The sequence below is a fragment of the Zonotrichia albicollis genome, chromosome 9, assembly GCF_047830755.1.
Source record: "Zonotrichia albicollis isolate bZonAlb1 chromosome 9, bZonAlb1.hap1, whole genome shotgun sequence".
NCBI classification, from domain to species: Eukaryota; Metazoa; Chordata; class Aves; order Passeriformes; family Passerellidae; genus Zonotrichia; species Zonotrichia albicollis.
In genome coordinates this window covers 36,023,449-36,048,047 of record NC_133827.1, presented here as the reverse complement: position 1 = coordinate 36,048,047, position 24,599 = coordinate 36,023,449, and the positions used below count along the sequence as shown (strand labels likewise).

General features: G+C 48.0%; 1 long non-coding RNA gene across 1 annotated transcript; it reads right to left on the bottom strand.

The window, feature by feature from the left end:
• Nucleotides 1-1,159: 1,159 nt before the first annotated feature.
• LOC113459016 (uncharacterized) lies at nt 1,160-23,617 on the bottom strand. Its single transcript, XR_003379810.2, has 4 exons — nt 23,222-23,617; nt 21,975-22,065; nt 20,426-20,533; nt 1,160-20,324 (listed from the first exon to the last, which is right to left on the bottom strand). It is a non-coding gene; the product is annotated as an uncharacterized LOC113459016 (long non-coding RNA).
• Nucleotides 23,618-24,599: the final 982 nt, after the last annotated feature.

Genomic DNA, 24,599 nt, shown 5'->3' with positions numbered 1-24,599 from the left:
TACATAAAACACTTCAGGGTATGAGCAAAAAGAAAGATCAGACTGGGTAGAGCAGTGCATTTAGGAATAGCTGTCAATATTTCATAGTGGTTGATGTGTGCCATACCGTGAGACCAAAACTCAAACACATTAAAAAAAAAAAGAAAGAAAAACAAACACACAAACCAAAAAAAGACAAAAAACTCCCCCAAAAAACTCCAAAAATAAACACCCAACAACAACAAAAAACCCCAACCAAACAAACAAAACCAACCAAAAAACAAAACAAAACAAAACCAACAAAAAAACCCAAACCCAAATCTCACAGTGGGAGAATGAGCTGAGAATTATTTCCTCAGCTGAGCCAATATTTCCTAAAACATGGCTTTCTGTGAGTCAGCCTTTTTGTGCCATGGAACTTAAAATAGCAAAAGTGAGATAACAGTAGGATTGTTGGAAATAGAAATTTTCAAGGGATACAAGCAAACACACAGAAAAAAACAACTTTTGGACCGAGAGAGTGGTGATGAGCATGGTGGTGATCTGTTGGTAATAGATTACTGCAAGAATATATCAAATAATCCTAAAAAAAAGGTGGCATTTATGTGAGATTGTAAAACATGGAGAATGCCAGGTATGTGGGAAGCACACCGCAGGGATTTCAGCCACTCCCCAATCCTCCTGCAGCACTTAGGGCAGAGAGCACAGCTCCCTGACTTGTCTCTTTCTCGCTCTTTGATAAGCAGGAGTGGTTTCATCCCAACCCCAGCACCTCCTTTAATTTTGCTTGTGCTGCTGAGAAGCCCTGGGCCAGCAGAGAGGAACCTAAGGCAAATTCCACACTGATTCCACATAGTTCAGGATATGACTCAATAAATACACACAGAAGAGGAGGGAGAGTATTTATAGAGGCAGAGTGAAGCAGGGCATGGGCTAGCAGTTATGCAGACTTGTTGGCCACATACACATCAGTGCTTCTTCAAGGGCTGTACCTGCCAGAAATGAGCTTAAAGTCGAAATGAAATGCATCTCCCTCCAAACCCATCACCTTCCTAATTCCTTACATGATGTGCAGTGCACCCACACAGAGAGCTCCTACTGGGAGCAAAGATCATGCACCCACTGCTAATTCTGCACTGTCAATTAGAAGTGATTAGCAGGCAGAAGGGGTGGAGTACCCAAAAATAAAAAAGGCACCTCCACACACCTCAGGTCTTGGCATAGTTGGGGTTGTCTCTTTCCTTACTGGCTTAATGAAGTCTCCTCTACAAGTGCCCTGTCCACCTCAGATTTCATCTGCCTGCTCATGATCCATATGAATAAACTCCCTCCATTCCTCTATATTTAGGTTCAATATATAACATTTGGTAATTTAATTTGCCATGGGGCATTTTGCAAAGAAGTGGCCCCACACAGACCCATGGCATTTGTCTTTTATTTTTAATTTCTTCCTATCAAACACAGGTCCTGTTCTGCAAGGCACCAGGCAGAGGCAGCTGCAGCAGATGTGTAATGTAAGCAAAGCAAGCTGAGGCAGGGATACTGCCTGGATTTACACAGCAGGTTATTTTTAAAGCTGAGAGCAAAACCTCCATCTCCTGAGCCTTGCTGGGGGAAGGTTCCCTCCATCCAGGCTGTGTCTCGGCACTGAGACCCAGAGTTTCCACGCAAGCACCTTCTTCCCCTTCATCACTCAGGAATTTTTATTTTAAAAACTCTCCTAGGACATAAAAAACTTTTCATTTCCCACATCCTGTCATTAAGCAGCTGTACTGCAAACAATGAATGATGACAAACCAAAGCAACAGTTTTAACTGAAGCAGGATTACACTTGGCATCGCTATTTGTTATGTGGCTTACTGGACAGCAAGACAAATGTGTGCTTCTGCTGCCCTTTCCTGCTGCCAGCTCCATCCCCTATTAATACATAATGGCACGATTGCAGAGAGCACCACAGCAGAAAGAGCTGCAGGATGAGACCCCAACAATTAAATGGTGTCTGGGCCAGCAAGGGTGGGGAGTCTGCAGGCTTGGATAGGACCCTTGGTTCCTCTGGCTGAGCTCTCACTTCTGGCACTGACTCAGTGGCTATCTGATGCTTCAGGAGGAAGAAAATTATTTGGACAAGGCTTCTGGTCCATGGTGCCCTCATACACACACACACACACACACAGGACAGCTATCCTGACATAGGGGAGCAGCTCACCAGGGAATTTTAACCAAAATCCTGCTCCCTTGCACTGCATTATTCTTCACTGAGTAAGGTGAAAACATAACCAACCCACGCCTGATTAATTATCAGACAGTACTTGCAGAGGTTTAAGTAATCTCACACTTTGCTGGTGCATCCTCCAAAGCCTGCCTGGTAATGATGATATATGGCTGGGAGCAGAAATGCCATTTAGAAACTGGAGGCACAGAAATATTCACCGAGGAGGCTGCCAGCGTTACACAAATGGATGTGGATGTGTAATCACATAATCCTGCACCAACTTGTGAAACCAGAGGCTCAAATCGCTACAGCCAGCAGGGCCCAGAGCTCCCTCCCCAGCAGGAGGGATGGCAGCCCCTGTGCAGGGAGTGTGAGCCCTTCTGAGGGCTCAGTGCAGCCTGCAGGGCCAGCCAGGACCTGCTCCTGCCACCCCCTCCCTGAGCACAGCCTCAGGCACCCAGGATCCCCCCAGGGGTCACAGCCAGGGCTAGCACAGACCCTGCACATACACAGCAACACTGAGCAATGCCTGCTTGGAATCCTTCTTGGGTCCTTCTGGGCCATCTCCCCGTGCAAACACAAGACCCATTCAGCCCAGGTCGTATCCGCAGTCGATCAGGAGTCAATGGGATCATTCATGTCCCAAAAACCCTGTGCATGCACAAGTTGTTCCTTTGGCAGCAGCCTGGAGTGACACTCCCAGCCCCTGCCATTGCAACATTCACACTGTTCTACCTCAGTGAGGTCCACAGCTCTTGGGTAAACATAAGTAAAGGCAACATTATGGCCCCATTTTGAGTCCAAGGTTGCAAATGGTATTTCTATTTACTATTGAGCATCTCTTTATTCATCAGATACATTAGAAAATCCATTAAAGAAGAAATTAGGGATCTAATGACCTGCAGAGTCATTCAAACCCAGTGTTTCAGATACAGGCATCAAATATAGTTCAGTGCCTGCATCTCCTCTTGGCTGATGACTCACTGGAGGTGGGAGCAGCATGATGAGACAGCGTTACTCACCCTGCACACTGGGAGCACTCACAGCCTGCAGCCATCAGAGCTGCCCAGGGGCTGGAGAGACCACGGGGCTGTGCCATGGGCAGACAGGGAGCAGGGTGAGGGCAGAGAGAGCAGGGAGGGCAGTGATGGCATAGAGGGCAATATGGGCAGTGGGGGCAACATGGGCAGACAGCACAAAATCAAACTGCTGGGAACTGGGGTGGCTGGGAAGGAAAGAACAGTGTGGATGGCTGTGGGATGGTTCTGTGTGTGTGTGTGTATGTGTGTGTGTGTGTGTGTGTGTGTGTGTGTGTGTAGAATGGAAATACTTAGAAAACAGGAGTGAACTGCAGCACATCTGCCTGGTAGCTCAGTCTGTCCTGCAGGTGTAGCAGGGACAGTGACTTACCTGTGGCTCTGCACAGAGTCACCACTCAAGGGCAAGTTGACAACAGCATTTCACTGTAGCCAGACCTGAGGTTGGAGCAGCAGCTCCCCTCCCACAGCAGCTCTGAGCTGGCACATCCCCAGCTCCTTCATGTTCTGCCATCACAGCACTACAGTGAGGGCAGCTTTTCCAATAAGACTTTCTATCCCAAGTCTTTTCCTAATAGCTGACACCAGCCAGGTTTCCCAATCTTAAATTTGCAGTGAGCTCCATAAATTGTTTGAGTGCCAGTGTTGTATATACAGATCTACACTTGAACTGTAGCTTTGTGCTGCTCCATTTCATTAAACAAGCTGAACAATTCAGCAGCTGGTTTTGTGCCTCCAGGCACTTGGGTCATCTCTGACTTTTATTTGTCTCAAAGTTCACGTTTGCAATGAATGGCTTCTCTGGACAGTGAGATAAAGTAAATGATAAAATCTTCCCCAATGAAGTGGCTCCCACCAGCACAGAGCAGGGAACAGGCAGGGCTGGGACTCCCCTCACATCACATTTTTGCCAGCATTTTTGCCATTTTTTGACCTCCCTTTACTAGCATCTGAATTTGGGGAGAGCTGCACCATCCCCAAATCTTCACCCTTAGTTCAGTGTGACAGCAGAAGCCAAGCCACAGTTTAGCTCTCCCCTTCCAGAAGTATAAGAGACTCCTTTTCTGCCTTGGCTGCACAGCAGCAGCGTTTGCTTCCCCCACACCCCAGCGAGGAAGGTTTTGCAGCCTTGAAATGAACTGAAAAGATCTCGAGCAGGAGCTCAGCTCAGCTCAGCAGCTTAGAGCTTGTCACACATCACATCCCCATCGCTTTCAGCTGGGTCTGAGACTGTTTTGCAAGTGACTAACGTGGAGCTGCAAAAGATTTAAAGCTTTCTAATAAATGCCATGTCCCCCCTTCACTGCACACAGACACAGACACACACACACTGCATTATTCTAATTCCCTGCTAAGCTTTCTAACTCCTTCTTACATCACACGACATAATCAGCCATTTGGCCCTGAGTCAGTGTTTCCATGAAGCAGAGTCAGTGTAAAAAGCTTTCAAGGCACTGGGATTGTTTTTGCTTCTGTAATGCTTTAAAAATGCTATATCTTGGGACTGAAGACTATTCAGTGAAAACACGGCATTTCTGGACGCCTTTCAGTTCTTGCATCAGAAATGCTGGCGCTGGGAACCAAATTGTTCCCATATTTGAGCTTGGTACCAAAACATCAAGGTTTTGTTTGTGAAGTTTGTAAAAACAAATGACTATAGACTTGAATATATTAATCATGGGGAAACGGAAACAGCTCGAGAGGACTGTCTGGTCTGCTTTGTACTTTACATAAACAGCAGGTCTTTGCTTACCGGTGGCCACATTTTGGGCCAGATGAAAGCAATTAGGATGGCTCACATGTGTGTTCAAGACTCAAGGCAGTATTGGGCATGGCTGTGTTCTGACCAGCTCTGAAATGCCAGAGCCCACGGGTGACAGAATTCAGGGAGGTTTAGATTAGATATTAGGAAAAAATTCCGCACAGCAAGCTGCCCAAGGAAGCTGTGAAGTCACCATCCCTGCAAGTGTTAAAAACACATGGATGTGGCACTTGAGGCCTTGCTTCAGTGGTGAACATAGAGGTGGTGCTGAGTTGCTGGTTATACTTCAGGACCTTAGAGGTCTTTTCGGACCTTAATGATTCTATGAATCCCTTTAAGAGTCTTTTGAGGATCCCTTTTGGGATCCTCTTCCAGCTGCTCTATGGGAATTGTATTCCAGCTTCTCAGCATGGGCATGTCCCAGCACCCTTTCCTTATCCCTAGGGACACTTAGGTGCCATCAAATGTGGCGTGGGGACAGGGGTGGCACACTATCCATGTCATTGGACTGCTGATAAGTATATTTATCATCTCTGCTTATTGCATGTTATTACTCACCACTGCCCTGATTTATTTTGCTTTCCAAGGGGAGGAGTGGTAGAAACACTGTCAGGCCAGCAGCAAGGACAGCAGCACACAGGCATTTTGGAGTATTTATGTTCATTCTTAGCAATCCCCTTCCTTTTTCTGTTTTTAGAAGCCAGAGTGCAATTTTTGCACTGGTTGCAAAGATTAAGTGACTCCAGTTGTAACTGCTGACAGGTTTAAATTTCATCTGAGAGAAGGAGTGGTGAGGAAGGCTGTGGTTTGAATTCTAACAGGGAGCAGGAGCTGGTTGGATATTGCTGGTTTGGGGGGAGTTTAGGAAAGTCCAGAAGGTCTCTCTGCTCTGAAGTGATGCACGTAGCCAGCAGGAACAATGTTTTCTGGAAAAACAGTGTATTTGTAACAGAAATCTTCACAAACAGGTCTGCTGTCCTGTGGAAAATAGTAATTTTTTTTTCCTAACAAAAAATGCTCTCCTTTTCTTCCTGGGAAGAGCTCCCAAGCCCAGCCTCATCCCTAGTGAGGCACCATGACCAGGAACATCTTGATTTCCATTTGAAAGGTCATCACATGGTGACACAGGGCTGTGTCTTGGCCCACAAAACAACCCAGCAAGAAAATCTCCCAGTCAGAACTTCTGGCTTTGAATTGAAAGGTTTGCCCCCAGATCTTCAAGTTCCAACTTTTCAATTAAAAAATCTACATTCTTTGGGGGGGAACGTTGGGGGTGGTTTTTTATTTGGTTTGTTTGTTTGTTTAGGTCCATTAGAAAGGACAGTTAATAAATTCCCTTTCTCCTTGGGGTAGAGGTGAGCCATGTGTTGTCTCTAAAAACCAAATAATAGCTCCTGAGTTTATCTCAAAAAAACCTCTAATTTTTTGATGGTTATTATTAAGTGACAAGTTTTATCTGCTCTTACCATCTCAGTACTAAGGGGGAAGTTGAAGAGTTTTCTAAGAACTTCTTAAACTGCCAGTGAAAACCAGCATTAGAGATAAACCACAGTATCTGAAAATCAGAAAATAGCTTCTCTCCAGCTGTGTTATCAAGCAGCAGCACAGTCCTGTGAAGTGCATTTATTGTGCAGCGAGTGAAGAAAAAAACCTGGGGAAAACACTGGGAAGCACGAGGTGTATTTTTGGGCACCCATTGATGTGCACAACCTTCATCTGAGAAAGGGAAAAAAAGCTCTTAATCCCTCAGATATATCAGGATGTCTCCAGATTATCAGAATCTAAAATTGGAAGAGATTCAAAAGGTATATGTTTCTTTTATTTTAAAGAAATGTCTGCCAGAGTCTGCAGAAAAGCACTTGGCTGCTTCCAGGGGATGAGCCATGGTCCCTCCACTCAAGGCAGCTCCGTGTGTTTGTGTGCAGCACAGCAACCATGATAATATTTTAACCATATTTAACCATAATATTTTCCCTGATAATTTACACATGTATCAAATTATAGAAACATTTAGGCTGGAAAAGATCCTAAGAACATCAAGGGACCTTAAAAACCATCTCATTCCAACCCCCTGCCATGGGCAGGGACACCTTCCACTAGCCCAGGTTGCTCCAAGCCCCATCCAACCTGGCCTTGGACAATTCCAGGGATCCAGGGGCAGCCACAGCTTCTCTGGGCAGCCTGTGCCAGGGCCTCCCCACCTTCCTCTTAAACTACTGAACACAACCTTGGGAAAGATAAATATTGGACCCAATTCAGCTCTGACCAGGCACATGTTATGTGTGGACACAAGCCACAGGATCTCATGGACCTGTAAAAGGAATTTCCAGCCCTGGCAACCCAGAGAAAGAAAAAAGGTTCAAGCAGGAGATTTAAGAGCAGCCTGAGCCCAGGGTTATCCTGCATTTTGGAGGCTGAACTCAAGTGGTGAAGGAACACCAGCCTCATCACCAGCAGTGCAGGGCAAGCACTGGCTCAGAGCCATCCCTTCTCCATCAAGGACAAACACAGATCTCAGGGGGGGTTAAAGAAGGCTCATTGTGAAGGCACAGCAAGATGCCACAGGTGTTATCCTCACAGAATCACAGGCTCATCAAGGTTGGAAGAGACCTTCAAGATCATCCAGTCCAACCATCAACCCAGCCCACCACAATCACCCCTAAACCATGTCCTCCAAGTGCCACATCCAGAGGCCTCTTGAACAATTCCAGAGACAGTGACTCCACCATCCCCCTGGGCAACTGACTTCAATGTTTCACCATTTTTTAGGGATTTTTTTTTCTAATCCCCAGCCCAAGGTTTAGCCTAAGGGTAGAAGGTGGAGGCAAGGACCATGACAAAGGCTTTTTGAAAAACATTGGTTTGTATTTATTTCAGTGTAGTTAGTTCGGAGCTACAGTAGGATAAATGGGCCTAAGACCTAGTTTAGATGTTAAAGGAAATGTATCTGACACTGACTTCAATAGACTAATTCCAGATTTATATTACACTGAGCCTAGAGCCAGTGAATACACAGCACAGTGATAATTATAGAGAGCAATATAGAAAAACAAATCACCATATTAAGAGAAACAAATAGATTCTGGAAAAGTGCCATGTTTTTAAACTGGGCCACAGTGACTCGGCCTGGTTGGTGCCTATTAGATCATCCTCATGTCCAGGCATTTGGTTTCTATATCTTAATCATGTTGAGAAGCTCAGGCAGAAGAAAGAAAAAGCAATTATCTTTCCCTTAAGAGAATGGTGTGTTTAAATAATAATAATAATGATGAAAGGACATTGAGCCAAATAAAAACCACAGCAAAATGAAAGGAAAGGCAGATTCGATCTGACAGGACTTTCTCAGGCTTCCAGAGAGCATTTTCCCTGCCCTGCAAACCCCCCTCCCCCAGTCTCCCCCGTCCACACAAAGCCAGAAGTTAAAGGTAAACATCTGTTTCTGCTTGCTAACCTTTCTTTCTTTCCTTAGGAGGCTCTCACTGCTGACAAGGGCACTGCACGTATTTCACTCAAAAGATCAAGCGAGGATAAAGGGAGCGGTTTCCTGCTCCTCAAAGCCGCCCGTGCCAGCTCGGTCATGCTGCTTAAGCACGGCCCTTCGTCATCGCCAGCATGAATGAAAAGCCAAGGCAGCCCTGGGACACAGAGAGAGACATCTCTTATAAATCAGAACACAGAGCTGACTCCTGGCTCTGACATTACCAAGCCACCATTTCTGACCTGTTTGTCATCGCTCGGTCCTCCAGGCATAGTCTGTGCGAGCCACAGCGTGGAGAAGCGTTGGGAGCAGCAGGAACTCCCCTGGGAAGTGGGGTTCTTGCCCTTGGTTCTTGCCCTGCATGCAGCAGCAAGCACATCAGCTCCCCATACCAGCCACATCCCTCCTGCCTCGCCTGGGGCTCCAGTGCTGCCCCTCTGAGCTGCTCCCCAGGCCCTGCATCGCCCTGTTATGCAATGCCAAGTGACATTTCATTTAGGCTGTTTCAGAGGAGCAGGAAGAAAAGACACAACACAACACTTTCCAAATGCCCTCAAGCCCTGCTCTTTCCATCCCTATTTCTCATCTCCAGCCGTGGAGCCCTCTGAGTGCCCCTCTCTGTGCCTGGGCAGACCCTGAGCCCCCACTCCATCGCCCTCTTTCCCAAGCGGGGGCGCCTGCCCGCCGGCTCCAGCTGACCCGGCACACCCCTCGCCCTCTGCAACGTTGGAGAGATGAGATCATCCAGACTAACACAGCTCTAACACAAACATCCTGACAACCCTCGCTAACATTTTCCACAGGTTTCTCAAGCCCCATTAGCTCTTGCTAGATTCTATCAAGCAGCAGTCGCCATAATTAATGGCTTGTGTACTTTTGCACACACGGGTTCTTGTAATCCCTCTGCTCCTCTCTAAACAGAGTCAAAATCACCATCCCAAGGCAGCAAGCATGGTCAGTCAATCCATAGATTGGCAATCACTTAGAACCTGTTTGTTTGACAAATTTCCCTCTGTTCTTCCCACCTATATATGTAGTACTTTAAAAAAACCCATGACCACCTCCCTTGTAAGCAGTGAGGCATAAACAGAAGGGCACAACCCAAAGGAGTAACTCAACTAAAAACCTTCATCTCAACAACTTGGGGACTGAGGAACATAGACCCAAACTTTCTTGTCTGGATCTAAGCCTTGCCTAGAGCCACAATGAGAGGAAGTGATGGAAGCAAGAGGAGAGGGGCTGCCCTATGGAGGCAGTGCTGAAAAGAAAATAGAAAAATGCAAGCTGTGAATCTTTCCATTCTCCCAGGTGAAGGTCAGCACCTCTTCCTGCCCTGCAGCAGCATCCAAATGTGCCCCTGGTGCTAAAAAAATGGTTATCTTGGGGGATGTTAATGGGCACATCAGCAGCACCTACAGAGTCATCATTGCTGGTGCCGTGGTTCAGGCAGGAATTGCTGATATTTACAGTGGATACCGTGGTGGTTTAAGCAGTATTTGGGTGTAAGAGCCATTACATTATTGTGAAATATGCACACTGTTGGTGGATGCTTAAAGTGCTGCTACGCTGTGGCATAAACTCAGTATTAATTTTGGCTCCGCAGAGGAAATTGAAAATGGTGCCCTTGAAATCATTCTGCTGAGCGAAATTCAGCAACAGGGGAAAAGGCAGCCTGGAGGGAAATAAGAGAAAATTTACTTCAGGCAAAAAGACCCCTGGGTCGCTCAGTCCAGGCTCAGGCAGGGGGAGGATGTTGGGGGCAGCCTGGGAGGATCTGGGGGTTCCAGCACCAAAACTCACACCATTGCTGTGCCTTCCTTAGCCCCAGTTGTTAGAAACCCTGAGAGCCCCCGGGGATGATGTTGTGCCTGTGAAGTGTCATTTGCTCTAATTTTAGCCCTGTTTATGTAACTGCTGTGTGATGATGGGAAGGTGCCACACTCCTGGAGGGGCTGTGCTGAGGACAAAGCCTGTACCCACACCCTTAGAGCAGGACCTGTGTCTGCCAGGGCCTTCTGCCCCATGCACTGGATGCAGCAGTACCTGAAAGGATGACACCTGAGTCTTACAGGCTGTATCCTGACAGGCAGATTATATAAACACATGTATATATATATTTCAAATCTGTAATATCAATAATATATATAAAATTAAAGAAATCTACTTCAACTGTCACCCCAAAACATCCCCCACACTGACTCCACTCCTGACCTCTCTGGAAAAAGCTTTGCAGAACCCAAATGACCAGCCCTGGTCTGTGGGCACAAGGGATTCAAAGTCTGTTTGAATGAGCATCAGAAATAAGTGGGGTTTATTGAACTGAGATAAATTCTTGGAACTCATCCACGTAGAAAGGAAATGCTCAGAATTCATCTGAGAGTTGACTCAGACCTGCCCTTTCAACCTCATATCCTGACATTACAACCTGTCTATAAAAAAAAAAACAATAAGAAGAAAAAAATTCTCTACTGGGGCTTCAACATATAGCAGAATTGAGCTCAGAAAGAGAGGAAACAGAAAACTACAACCCTTGAATAGCTCCATGGGAACCACTGTTGGTGTGTGCTCTCCTTCTCTGGCTTAGGAGCTGCAGCTGGAGCTGAGGTGAGGACCCAGCTCTACGTGGCTCCCATGGGATCACACATCACAGGATTTTAGTTGGGAGCTGACAGGGCAAGCAGCTGTTCCCACTGCCCAAAGCCTGTGATGAGCTGCAGGGGTGTCTCCAGCACAGCAGCATCCCTGCTCCCCTCAGCTCATCCCCCACAGCTGCAGGGGGATGGAGCTGGGACAGGGCTCCCACGCCTGGGGGACAATCCCCACCAGCTTTGGGAGGAAAGCTGTGAGCAATCAGTGGATTTTCTTGTTCTCTCCCAGGATTTGCAGGAGTGGAGGTCTGGCTTGGTATGGCTCAGATTAGTTTTCAAATATATAAAATTCTGCTGGCAACACAGCTGCCATTTATTTAATGCAGATTGTGTGCACTCCCCAAGCAGAGAAACCATTACCTCACCGACTGGATACAATTTCTCAGCTCCCAGCCCTCAATAAAAATTCTAACACCTGCAAACTTTTTAAACAAATTATGTACATTAGAGCAGAACCCCTCCCCCCTCCACGTTCTCCTGAACTTGCAGCCGTGTGTCTTGAAACCAAATCCTCTCCAGGACATCTGGGCTGTGCTGCTGTGGTTATTACAGGCTCCCCTGTGGTGCTGGTGGCACTGAGCCCACGGACCTGCTCCACAAAGGCCACTGTGTGGCCAGGGCTCCCTCTGCCATGCTGGAATCCAATGGATCACTTTCAAGAGTGCCTTAAAACAAATAAAAAGACAAACATTTCTGTTTGTAAATGCAAAATGAGAGGATGGGCAGCAAAGGGTGAATCCTCAGCTTGCTTCAGTAGGTGTGGATACTGATGTTAGAGGCTGAAACACCTCACAGAAGCTTTTATCATAGATGTGTGCACAGGGGTACCAGGAACAGTGTCAGGGCTGCAAAGATCAATAGTTAGGGGAGAACAGAGGTCTCCAGCTCACATTCCTGGGTGCAGTCCTCTGAAAAGCTGCTGTTCCTCCTCACCCCAGCAGTAAAAGGTGTGTACCCTGAGCTAACCAAGAGCCAGGCATGTTTCCACCAGACCCAGCACCCAGAAGTGCTTAATTCAGGTGTGTGCCAACAGATCTGCTACAGCAGGGCCCGAGAAAAGGCTCATTCATCTGAAGAAGCCCAGACTTGTTTTCTTTTCCCCCAGATCTTCAGAGCATAATTCCCTTCCCAACAATAACCTGAAAGAGTGAGAAAAAATTGCAGCCCCCCACGTTTCCCCACATCCTTGTGCAGCAGGAAAGCCCACATGGAAACCTCATGAGCAGCCTTTGTCCTGGTGACATTTCCAGCCCAGACACTAGGTCAGAGAGAGCATGGACAAGTTTAATTAAACATCCAGACTGTCTGGTGTTGCTTTATTATCACCTGAGCCTTCCCACTGCTTCTCAAGTGAGACCTGAGGCACAGAATCCTGAAAACGAATTAACAAGTTTATTTTGGTTGATTGACCCAGACTTTGGAGCCATAGGAGAAAGAACAAGGGCTTGAAGTTCAGCAGAGCTCTGTGCCAAGTATCACTCCTCAGTGACAGCCCAGAGCTCAGCAGGAGATGTTTGACTTTCCCTACCCAACGTCCTGTCACCAGCAGCCTGTGCAAACCATGCAAATGCTGCAATTAGTATCAGAGATAAACCAGATCCATTAGTAGATGGAAGGGGAACTCAATCTGTTTTACAAATGGAAATGAAGTAGCAGCCTCAATTATAGGATTTTTAAAAACATGCAATTTAGCAAAATGTTGATTTCCTTTTCGTTTACTTCGTTCTTTGTCTTTCAGATACTTCAGCTCAAGTAGCAGGCAGTATATTAAACGACCAGATTTTGGCAATGTATTTAATAATCAAGCTCAAATAAGTGCTCTTAGGAAATAATTTTATTTACAGTTCATCTGGGGAAGAATATTAAAGCTTGAGGATTTGGCTAAAATTATTACCCTACAGTAACATATTTTGAAGGAAGGCACTTGGGCCGTGGATGACTTGTACTAGTGAGTCAGAGCACAGCATTTGACCTTTCAGAAAATTCATCATCTATTTGGGACACAGGGCAAGATTTGTCCTCCAGCTTCCCCCAGCGAGGATGGGCAGCCACCACCACAACAGCTCTAGCACCTCCCTTACCCCTGCTGCACCCTGAGCCCAGCAGGGAAGTTCTGGGGCTGCTGGCAAGCAGCTGAATCATTCCTCATCCACCAGCTTCCCTCCTCCATACAGTTGGTTTATGCACAGATATATTTCACCACATATTCTGCAGCAAGGCTGGAGTTTGAGAACACTACATCGAGGTATTTCAGCATGTATATGCCTGTATAACAACGTTGTTTTTTAATTGGTCCAGCCCACGTTACTGTTTAAATAATTGAAGGTGCTCAGCATTAAACATATTTTGCCATGCTTTCCCCATGGCACCTTTCCCACTCCAAACTGTTTGGAAGCTGAACAGAGACTAAGCATTAACTAATTAAATTTCTCAAAACAAAGGTTAATTAGTGTGTTTATTTTGGATTATGTATGTATTGAATTATTAAACACTATATGGTACCGTGAAAGAAAAAAAAAAAAAAGGAAAGAAATATAGAAAAAGGGCAGGCTGAAAGGAGGAAACATTCCTAAGCCAGCTTCCTTGCAGCAACATTAACCATTTGTTCACAATCCAGCATGTGCTTGAAAACCACAGTGTCTTTCTTTAAGGCTACAAGCAAAAGCCCTCCCAATCCAGAAGGAAGGTCCAGCAGCCCTGAATTGTGACTATGGCAGACTCATGACATTTTAGGGCAATGCATAGGGGAGCTGCACAGATCCCATATTTGGCTCAGGAAATGTGGTGCTGGACACCTCACCTGACACAGCTGCTCCTGTTCCAGTGACACAGCAGCCACTGAGGACAGAGGTCCCTCCCAGGGCCCATCAAACAGCAGCATTTCTCTTCTCCCTCCAAACCACCCCCTTTCCTTCTTGGTCCCAAGGTGGAAAGTTTGCCACATGCAGCCCATCTTCCAAATTCTTAATTAAACAATTATCTGCCTGCAGGCCAAGGTAATGACTGGAGTCCAAGAGCCAGACCACACTAAAAGGAACAAGCTGGTGAAGATTCACCCCGATTCCAGTTCTCACCCATACAGTGGCCCTATAGCTGAAACATCAATCCCAAAGGATATATGGATAAACCTGTGGCAACAAACCAGAGGCAGGAAGATACAGGCTAATACCCATCACACTGTAATTACCTGGCAGGGTGCAAATACACCTACCTGCCCCAAGAGGAGGGCACACAGGGCACTGTTTTCAAAGCACAGAGGAATCTAAAAAGCTTGCTTGCCTTCTCAAGATTATTATGTAAAACAACACTTCATATGTGCCTGGCCTACAGCAAGGGGCACAGTGTCAGGTTTATCTACGTGAGCATTTCCAGCATGCCTATCATGGTGGGTTTGTGATTCATTCTGGCTGAAGAGTCTTATGACAGCTGATATGAGAACCCTTCTTCATCACCAGAATAAGGCTCTGCATTTCAGCTTTCAGCTCATTTTCTGTACAAACAGGAGTCCTGAGTCAGTTACAACATCAATTTCTTCTTTCAAAGCCTCCTCCGTTGCTGCAGTGAGCAATAACCTGTGTTGTTGCCTAAACAGCAAACAAAAAGTGGACTCACAAGCACCTCTCAGATGAGTGATGATCCCTGATTTGTGCTTATCTAGAAGCCAACCAACACCTATAAAAGTGTGTTCCCTGTTGTCCCATGTAAATATATCATAAAGTTCAATATAATCTGGGAGATGCAGCTTCCCAGGACTCTGTCAGATGAACTCTGCAGGAACTTGGGGCTGAAAAGGACAGTTCATTGAGGATGGGTGTCAGGAGCAAAAATGGGTCAGTTCCTGTTTTATCACTTTGTGATTGCTGGAGCACTATCAGGAGGTGCAATCAGAGCTGCAGCTGACACCTCCAGAGGAGCCATAAGTGCCTTCAGCTGCTTGTTCTCACCCTGATGTCCTATTCCTATCCTTTGAGGTCAGAATTCCTCCTCAGTCCTGAATCTCTGCTGGATTGCCAGTTATTTGTCACCAGACTTTTTTTTCAGATTCATTACCTGATCAGGGGGCCAAAGTGGATAAACTGATTTTATAGCCATTGCTTTTGAAAGAATGCAAATAAAATTGTCTCTCTGAGGGTTTTCTCCCCCCTCTGCTTAATATTTTTTCAAATGCATTTTTATCAAGGAAATAGTCTTTCTGCAGATCTAGGAAGACAAACCTAATTAAAGTCACTTTATTGAGGGACCTGATACCAACACCTGCTTTAAAGACAAAACTCCCTTCTTTTTGAATTCAAATATTCTTGCTCTGCTGTAGAAGAGAAAACACATCTTTGAATGACAGATATCTCAGAAATCTGCTTTCATTATCCTTTCCTCCTTCCCTGACGATCTTAGGTTTCATGTTCACACCCTTTGGGAAAATTGCTTTGGAAACTTTTCTGATGATTCGCTGAAGGTCATCTACAGTAAATGTGGTACAAAGTGAACCCAGATCTCAGGCTTTGCAAATGTTCATTATGTAAATTACAGGAGCTGTGAAGATGGAAATGAGGCATACAGATGCTGTTATGCACGAAAAAGCAGAGGGGAAACTTCAGACTTCCCTTCACTACAGAAGCAGTTGCTGTCTGCAGGCACTCTCCTTCCTCCCCATGGTTATTTCCAGCATGAAAAGGCCTCAGGTTCTCTGTGTCTGTTGGTTCAGAAATGACTGGCTCCATGCTCCTCCATGTAGGTCAAGGACTGGGATAGATCTTTAAATTCACCACACATCTGGGGAGAACCACGGGACAAATGCAGCTGCAACCTGGATGGGAGGAAACAGGGAGAGCAGGGAGAGCCTCTGTGCAGGGTATTTATGAATTCCCATCCAGGACCTGTATTTCTGGGATTAGTCTTGTTGGCTGCCTCAGCCAGGGCAAGTCCTGAGGAGCAATGGATCTGAGTTGTGAGCTGCAGTGTGGAGAGGATTGAGTGGAAGAGATAAAGATTCAGCTCTTGATTTTGTGCATCCTCGGGCACATTACTTGGAGGCCAGATTTTGAAAGATGTTAGAGATCAAAGGATGAAGGAAGATAACCAGATTCATTTTCAGCACTATTTCAGGGCATATGTGTTTCCTGAACATTTCCATAGGAAATAAGCATTTTTCTGCTTTTTAAAAAATAATTCTAAATGCCTTTGGGTAGGTGGTTCCATCATGAGGAGCCAACAAACATTTAAGTGGCACATCTTAAATTGCACATTGTTTCAATTTCCTACCAGGGGAGTGTAAATCCCCTTTTGTTTGATTCCTCCCAGGTCTTGCTCAGGTTTGATGCACAATTCTCCTCCAAACAATAAATACCATTAAAGACACTCCAAGCCTGATTTCAAGCAGCGATGAGTGCTCAGCCAGTAACAGGAGCTACTGGTGTTCAGCTCTGTTGAAACTCAGCTGCTGTGTCTCATGTTCAGTTCCCCAAAAATAAAGACATCAAAAATTCAAGACTGCTTTTGCTAATTTTGCCCTAAATGCTCAGGAGGGAAGCTGTGATGCAGACATATTGATGATGAGGTGGAAGGACAATGCCCAGCCAGGTGCTCTCCTGTCAAGGGACTGGCACTATCCAGGGCAGATGGACAGGGAGAGAAGGGCAGAGCCTTCCCCCACCAACCTCACCACAGATCTGCTGTGACCTGCAGCAAAAAAAGCAAGAAAAAAAGGAGAGGAGCAGTAGGACAACACTGGAAGGGAAATTCCAACTCCCTGACCTTGGGACAACCTCACCCTGCATGTTAACAGACAAACAAACAGGGGGGAAAATGATGAAATGGCCTCAAAATGGAAAAAAAAAAAGGCAAGAAAAAAAAAAGATTTGTTGAGTCATCCAACAGTGTTCGAATCAAGATATTTTCTTAGCAACTGTGCTAAAAGACTAAATGTAACACATTCTGGTTTGGCTTTTCCTTCAGCAGCAAGATTTATTTGCATTCACACATGGGGATCTGGTTTACAATAAGGTTCTCCAGCCCTTTCCTTTCTTTCATTGTTTCCATCGTGTATCTCGGATAGAAAATCTGCTTTGGTGAAAAAATCCACACCAAACAACCCCAGGGCAGACCCTGCCCCACCGTGCCCATCTCTGCTTGGAGAGTGTTTTGCCTGAAGGGCCATTTTGAGAAGCAGGAAGGTTTTGCCCTTGGCCCCATGCTCAGAGCCTCACTCCCCAAGAGGAGGAACTTGTCCTCCACCAGCCCCAGGTTTCGCAATGCACTTAGGACACATCTTGCACTGGCCTTGATTTATGCAGAACTGTTGGCTAATCTCTTTTATGTAATCACAGATAGCTGTTCCTAAAAGCTAAGTCCCCAAAATGGAAGGAATGAATTAAAGGAGACAGATGTGGCTTGGCCAGTTCCGTGTTCTGATTCCAGCCTCAGAAATGACCTCGTTAGTTTGTGCCGATTTAAGCAGGGGTTCAACCACACTGCACACCCAGCCCAGCAGGAACATCCAGCTTTCTGCCATACAGCCCAGTTTCACAGTCTGATCCCACTCATACCAAAGCCACTGGAATCACTCCAGGTTTATTCTGCTGAAATGCGATCAAAGTCTGGTCAAAAGTCACCTGAGTGTTTGTTTTCCCCAGATCCCTTGCTTGGCACATGGGAGCTACAGGAATGCCATTCCCCCCTAGAGCTGGCTGCCTTTGGTCACCCAGAAGGATTCAGGGAAGGCAAAAGCCCTGAAGTTCCTTCTGTGCCCTCTCCAGGTCGAGAATCACCCTGAGCTGAGTGACCCACTTGGCCCTAGTGGCTGCACATTGCCCGTTCTGCAGGCACTGGGGGATCCTGAAGGAATGATATTCCCAGCCTGTCTGTGATGCACAGACCTGTCCATCAAACAGGCATTCGGGGGTGGGCAGGGTGTGAACAAGCCTGGTGAGAGACTCAAAATCCTGGAGAGAAGATGCGGTGTCTGCTCAGCCATCCCCCCTTCCCTGCTTAGAAATAAAGATGCTTTTTGTTTTAGGGACAGAGCCACAGCCTGGCTTATACACCCTCCTCAAACCCTCCTCTTTAATTTTTCCCCATGGAAAAATATTGCCCAGCAGGCCTGCATTTAGATTCCCTTCTTTCACCAAAGCTGCCCTGCCGTGACCAAATTCAGGGGTAGCTGGAGCAGTCCCACAAGCCTTAGAGAATTATTTCCCAGTTTATGTAAACTGAGCACCAGCTCAGTAAAAACAGGGAAGATTTATGCTTGGCAAACATTTCCAAGGAGCCAATATTTCCCCGTTACTTACTCGTGGCTTGTGAATACAAACCTCACACAGCTGGTACCTCCACTAATGATCCCATTACAATATGTATTGAGCTGATACTCTGTGATATCTCATTGAGGTATTCATCCATGTCAGAAAGGATTTGTCCATAAAAACATCTCCTCTCACACCATCATAGGAAGCTGCATTCATTCCTCCTTCCTCTGTCATCTGATGCTGCCTAATCCCACTCATTGACATCAATCACAAGGGGAAAATAAGACAATTAACTGGCAATTAATTAAATTATAAACTGTAAGGAAGAGCAGAATATTTGTAAACCTTAATAGCCTTATTAACATGCACATTACCAGCCAGTTGCACAGTCCTAGGGCTAAGGGTATCTGTGCACATCTGTGACATCACACAGGCTTTAATCAAGGGGTTCACCTCGAAGGGCTGCTTGGTGGCATGAGGAACCTGCCTGGCCAGCCTGCAGCTGGGGTGGTACAGGTGATTTACACCTCCCTTCCTGCAGAAAGATGGAGTGAGGATCCACAGAGCACCAGGGGTGCTGCAGCATCCCACCAGCTGTGGCTCCTTCAGGACACAAGGGCCTGAGGACAGCAATTCTCCCTGTTTCCTGCACAGAACAAGCATCTCAAGGGGTGTGGAGGCAGTGGGGACCTCTGCCAGCCCCTGGGCTCTTCAGATGAGTGTACTGACCTACAACAACTCAGAGGTGACAGCCACCCTGCCCAGGGCTCTCTCAGGGATGGAGCAGGCACCCAACCTTTAGGACTGGTGAGGCTTGGCTCTGTCCCAGGAGGGATACTGGCATTGCTGCAGCAAGGACACATGTTGGGACACGGCCTGAAAACCCACCGGTGACAGTAACAGTACATTGTTGTTATAAAACACACTTGCAACGTGGCTTTGGTTAAAGCTGTTTCCTGGAGGAGTAAAGGAAAGTAAGTAGGAAAACAAGGGCAGGTCAGGCACTTTCTGAAAGATCACAGCAGCTCCTGCAGCTCTTGGTGGCAGAGGCTCCATCACTGGGGAACTGGGCTCAAAGCTTAATGCAGCAAGTAGCAGGGCCTGACCTCTGTTTGAATGTCACGAGACAGGAGGAAAAATCCAATCCAACACAAGCCATGAGCATGAAGCCACAGCCAGACCCAGATGAGGAACCAGGACTGAAGGCATTGCAGGGCTTATGTTGGCATAGCATCACTGCCTGGTTCACAGGTCCTCTGGGAGTAATCTTCACAAAACACCTTCTGGGTTCACTCACTTTTTTCATACTATTTCTCTACTGGTTTTGTCTTGGAAAGGTGACCAAATCAGTCCATCCAATATACACCAAACCCTTGACTTCCTCCTAGTCTATTTGTTCTGAAAGAAGTACCATATGAAGCAGGAGGCTGACCTACTAAAGCAGGGAAATTAGAGTGTAGAAGATGGATGGAGCTGTAAATCAGGTCTGCCTCCAAGAGCAGGTACAGCCCAACAAGGCCCTGCCATCTGCCCTCTCCAAATCAGCCACATCCCAAATCTCAGCTGTGTTAACTCTGGTTCCAGTCCAGCGTTATTTCTGTAACACGTGAACTGGGATGACATGCACCCAGCCCGTTCATTTATTTGTGGAGTGTGGACTGCTGACTGATGGCCAAGTGCTAATAAAAGCAGTGCTGGCCCTCCTGTGCCATTCCATGCTGGATCCTGGCGGCGGGCTGCACCTCTGGGCACGCGGCGCTCACCGGGAGCAGCCGGGGGTCGGCAGTGAGCAGCACCTTCACGTTTTCATTCTTAATTTTGATGGATCTGCAATGCCACATTGTTTTCTCTCCCAGCTGGGCTCTATATTTAGCCAGGGGTTCTGTCCTCAGCTTGTGTTTTCTGGTGAGGTTGGTAGCTAGCGCTGCTCTGCTGTCGGAACGCCTGTCTCCCTCGTCAGAGCGCGGCTGTTTTGGGGAAGCGTGAGGCAGTCAGATGTGACAGAAGCTGAGAGGTTTCTTTCACAGCTAGGAAGGGAGAGGAGGGAGCCAAGCACTTCCATACCCACCCTAGGAGCTCCGGTCCCCTGGGAGGGCTGGAATCCGATGCCGGCTGGCGCTGGGAACACCCACGTTCAGCTAACCTGACTGCAGTGTTCACTGCAGGATAATTGGCTCTGAGGAGGCGTTACAGCAAGAAGGAAAAAAAAAAAAAGTCAATCAAAGAAGGTGGGACATCAGACATTTTAAAAATAACCCAGGGTGAAGCTCCAAGAAGCTGCAATGACCAGGGGCCAGACCTGGATTCCCTGAGCCCAGCTGATGTCAGGGCATTGGTGAGCTCTGTGGAGCCTGCTGGGCTGGCACTGAGGGCAGTGAGATCAGGATCTGGCCCAAATCGCCCGGCCTCCCGCTGCACCCCATGCTGGAGCTATCCAGGATGGTGACACATTCAACTTGCCACTCGTTTGTGGCACTAATTACACATTCGCATTTGTCTGCGCTCACTCGGCTCCTAGCAACTGCAGTCACAGTCCTAATTAAAATAATAGACTGAGATTGGTAACATTACTGATTTAACAGGAAATTAGAAGAGTTACGTTCGCAGAGTTTAGGTAATTGACACCAACAGCGCTTTCGTTGTAACGGGTGTTCTGTGATTGATTTTGTTCCCCAGTCAGACCTAAAAGCAGCCTGGGAGCATATCCCACCATCAGATTACAGTTCAGGGGAATTAAATGGCTATTACACCACTGCCTGCTCCAGAGCTGGCAGCTGTGGGCTCGGGCACGGCTTTGAGCTTCCAAACCAAACATTAGCCCTAAAATTATAAGCCTAATGTAAAACAAAACTTCTTCAGCACAACATGTTCAGTTCTCCTTGCATGAGGGTCCCTGCATGGTGCCCATCTGACCACTCCTGCCTGGGGAAGGGGCTGCAGGCAGCACAGGAGCAGCTCCTGCATCCTATTTGGTATTTGATGCCTCAAATACCAATGCCCTGGAGGTACCATAGGTTCCCATGGGCAGACAGAAAGGCTCCGAGCACACTGGTGACTGTGGAATATTCTGGGCACACAGGAGGTGATGGGAGATGTTCAAGGTGTGTGAGATTTCATGGCCACATTGAAGGGAGAAGGGTGTTCCCTGTGCTAAACCCATCCTGAAGCTTGCTCCACATGAAGTTCTGTGTGTGTGTGTATGGACAATATTTCCAGGCAGCAACATTCTCTCATTCTGTTTCTCTCAGAAAGAGAATTGGATTTCTGGAGATGGCCCTGCTTGTTCCCATATTGGTGTAAATCCAGCTGGGTCCATATGAGCTGATTCAGTGACTTTTTTCTGTTAAGAAAACTTCTGACTCCACAGTTTTAGAAAGGTTTGAGTGGGAAGGGACTCTAAAAATCATCTAGCTCGAATCCCCCTACCTTGGGTGGTTCATATATGTTATTCATTAAATAAATCCTGGCATTTTCCACAAAACAGGCTGTTATGACAGAGTGGTTGCCTCAAAAATGATTTGGACTCTTGGTGCCAGTAGTTGCAGCTGGGGCTGGTATCTTGTGTTGGCACCTCTCTCCCCACAGCCTGGGCCCACAAGGGCAGGTGGGTTTCTAACCTGCTGTGAATGCCACATCTCCTTCAGTTCCCTCCAGTGACAAGGCTGAGCTGTCCAGCAAGTTCCCAACTCTGTGTTGTGCTGGTCAGACCTGAAAAATGAGGAGAGTGAGAATGGACAGTTCAGGGAGATTCCAGGGGTGAGGAGAGGGGCATCCAAAGGGCTTTACACAATGTTTTATCACTGTCTGCTTTTGAAGAAATGCATGCCTGTAAATTATTATGAAAACTGCATATGAAATGCCAAAATTGCACGACATTGCAAGAATATTAGTTAATAGTCATCTGCTCCTTTGGACTCTTTTCTATTTGCAGACTTGGAAATGTGTTAGGAAGAACAAAGTACACGTGGTCTGGACTTTCGTATCTGATATTAATCCCAGCACAACAGGGCTATAAAATGTTTTCATGAACATATATGTCTTCTGCAGAGAGCTTCATGGGATAATACAGCCAGGAGAGATGCAATGTAGGAAATACCCATCCACGGTTTATAAATCCTATCCATCTCAGCATGTCTCGGGGAGTATTATCAGGGCCCTGGAGAGCTACTGCAAATGCTACTCTTGCAGCTTGCATGGATAATTGTTTATAAAAGTCTTCCTTCCCTTCTGCTGTGCCTGGGAACGATTATATCCAGAAGGCATTTGTTGTGTCCGTCTTGTTTGGCTCCAGCAGCTCCCAGAGGTATCACACATGGGATGCTCCAGTAAAGCCCCAACCTTCCTGTTGGGCATGAAAAAGAGGATTCAGCCACGCCACAGATATTTTTCCCTGTGCTTTATCCAGCTTTCAGGTGGTAAATGACAGTCTGGGCCTTAATCACGCTGTGTGTGCATTGAAATGCACTGGGGCATTTGCTTCTGGAGTGTTTTTGTATCCTGAGATTAAACCTCTTTGCTATTAGCAGATACTTGACCCCATAAATAAAATTAAGTGCCATGATCTTCTCCCTCAGTTTGCACCGCACCAATGGAGCAAATTGCACCTGGGGCAGGTGATTCCCACCCTGTGTCCAATCCTGCTTTCCTGGAGTCTGTGGGGAAGCTCTGGGTGATCCGAATGGCCCAAGGAATTCACATCCTATGGGTTTGGGTTGGGGGGAAGCCCCAGCTCCAGACACCGGGATCCAGCCGTGCCTGACGGAGCCAGGACCCACAGCACCCCAGCTGCCTCACACTGCCATAAATCGTAATCCTCGTGGCACAGCCAAGTTGGAAACACATGAGAAAGCTTAAAGTGACTTACTTGAGCACTCAAAAAGCAGGTGGTAGGCTCCGTTGGATCCCGAACAAGATGGTGCCGGCACATTGCAGTGGCCAGGAGAGTGGGAACCAGGCAGGGCCATGTGCAGGGATATGGCAGGTGAGCAGGGCGGTGTGTGAGGGTGACATGGTCAGTGGGGTGAGTGAAGGTCAATGCCCTTGTCACAGTGCCCAAGGTGGAGCAGGGCAGGATTGACCCTGCTACAGTGAGAACACACACAGTGGCTGAGCCGGGCCAACACTGATAGCCAAGGCAGGAGTACAGCACGGGAAGCTGTGGGGAAGCCATCCCCACACACCGCGGCCATCCCCACACACTCCAGCCATCCCCACACACCGCGGCCATCCCCACACACCGCGGCCATCCCCACACACTCCAGCCATCCCCACACACCCCGGCCATCCCCACACAACGCGGCCATCCCCACACAACGCGGCCATCCCCACACACTCCAGCCATCCCCACACACCGCGGCCATCCCCACACACTCCAGCCATCCCCACACACCCCGGCCATCCCCACACACCGCAGCCATCCCCACACACTCCAGCCATCCCCACACACCGCAGCCATCCCCACGCACCCTGGCCATCCCCACGCATCCCGGCCACAGTGCCGGGGCTGCCTCAGCCGTGTGGAGCCACCTGCGGCTGCGAGAGCCTCAATGACACCAGCCATGGGTCCCACTTTGTCACCCACAGCAGGGACCGAGGAGCAGGGATGGAATGGAGACAAGGATGCGGATGGGATGGGGATGGGGAAGAGGGCAAGGACTGGGATGAGGACTGAGGAATAAGAAAAGAGGCAGTAATGGGGACGTGGTTGCGCATGGGATGAGGATGTGGATGAGGGCTCCTCACGCCCCAAAGTTCTGCTCAGGTCCCCCTATGCCCGAGGGCAGGTGCCGGCCCAGGTCCCGCTGAGCACATCGCGCCCCGTCCCGGCAGGCCCCGAACCCGCGGCCCCGGGACCCTCCCGCCGCCATTTCGCGGCGCCGCCGGGCGCGGCCCCACCTGCCTCCCGCCCCTCCCCCGCCCGCCGCCGCGGCCCGCGCGCCCATTTCCGCCTGGCCGGGCGCCGCGCGCGCGCGGCCTCCCCGCCCCCCTTCCTCCCCCCCCCCCCCGGCGCTCAGTCATTCACGGGCACGGGCAATAACGCGCTGTGACGTCACCGGCGGCGCGCGGGCACCGCGCGGGGCTGCCGCGCGCGGGGGAGGGGGCGGGGCCGCGCCCCTGGGGGGGTCAGGGGGAGACCCCGCGGGAAGGGCTGAGGGGAGACCCCCTTGTGGGGGGAAGGGCCTGAGGGGAAATGGCGGCAAAGGCGGTGGCCGGGGGAGACCCCTGAGGAGAAATGGCTGAGG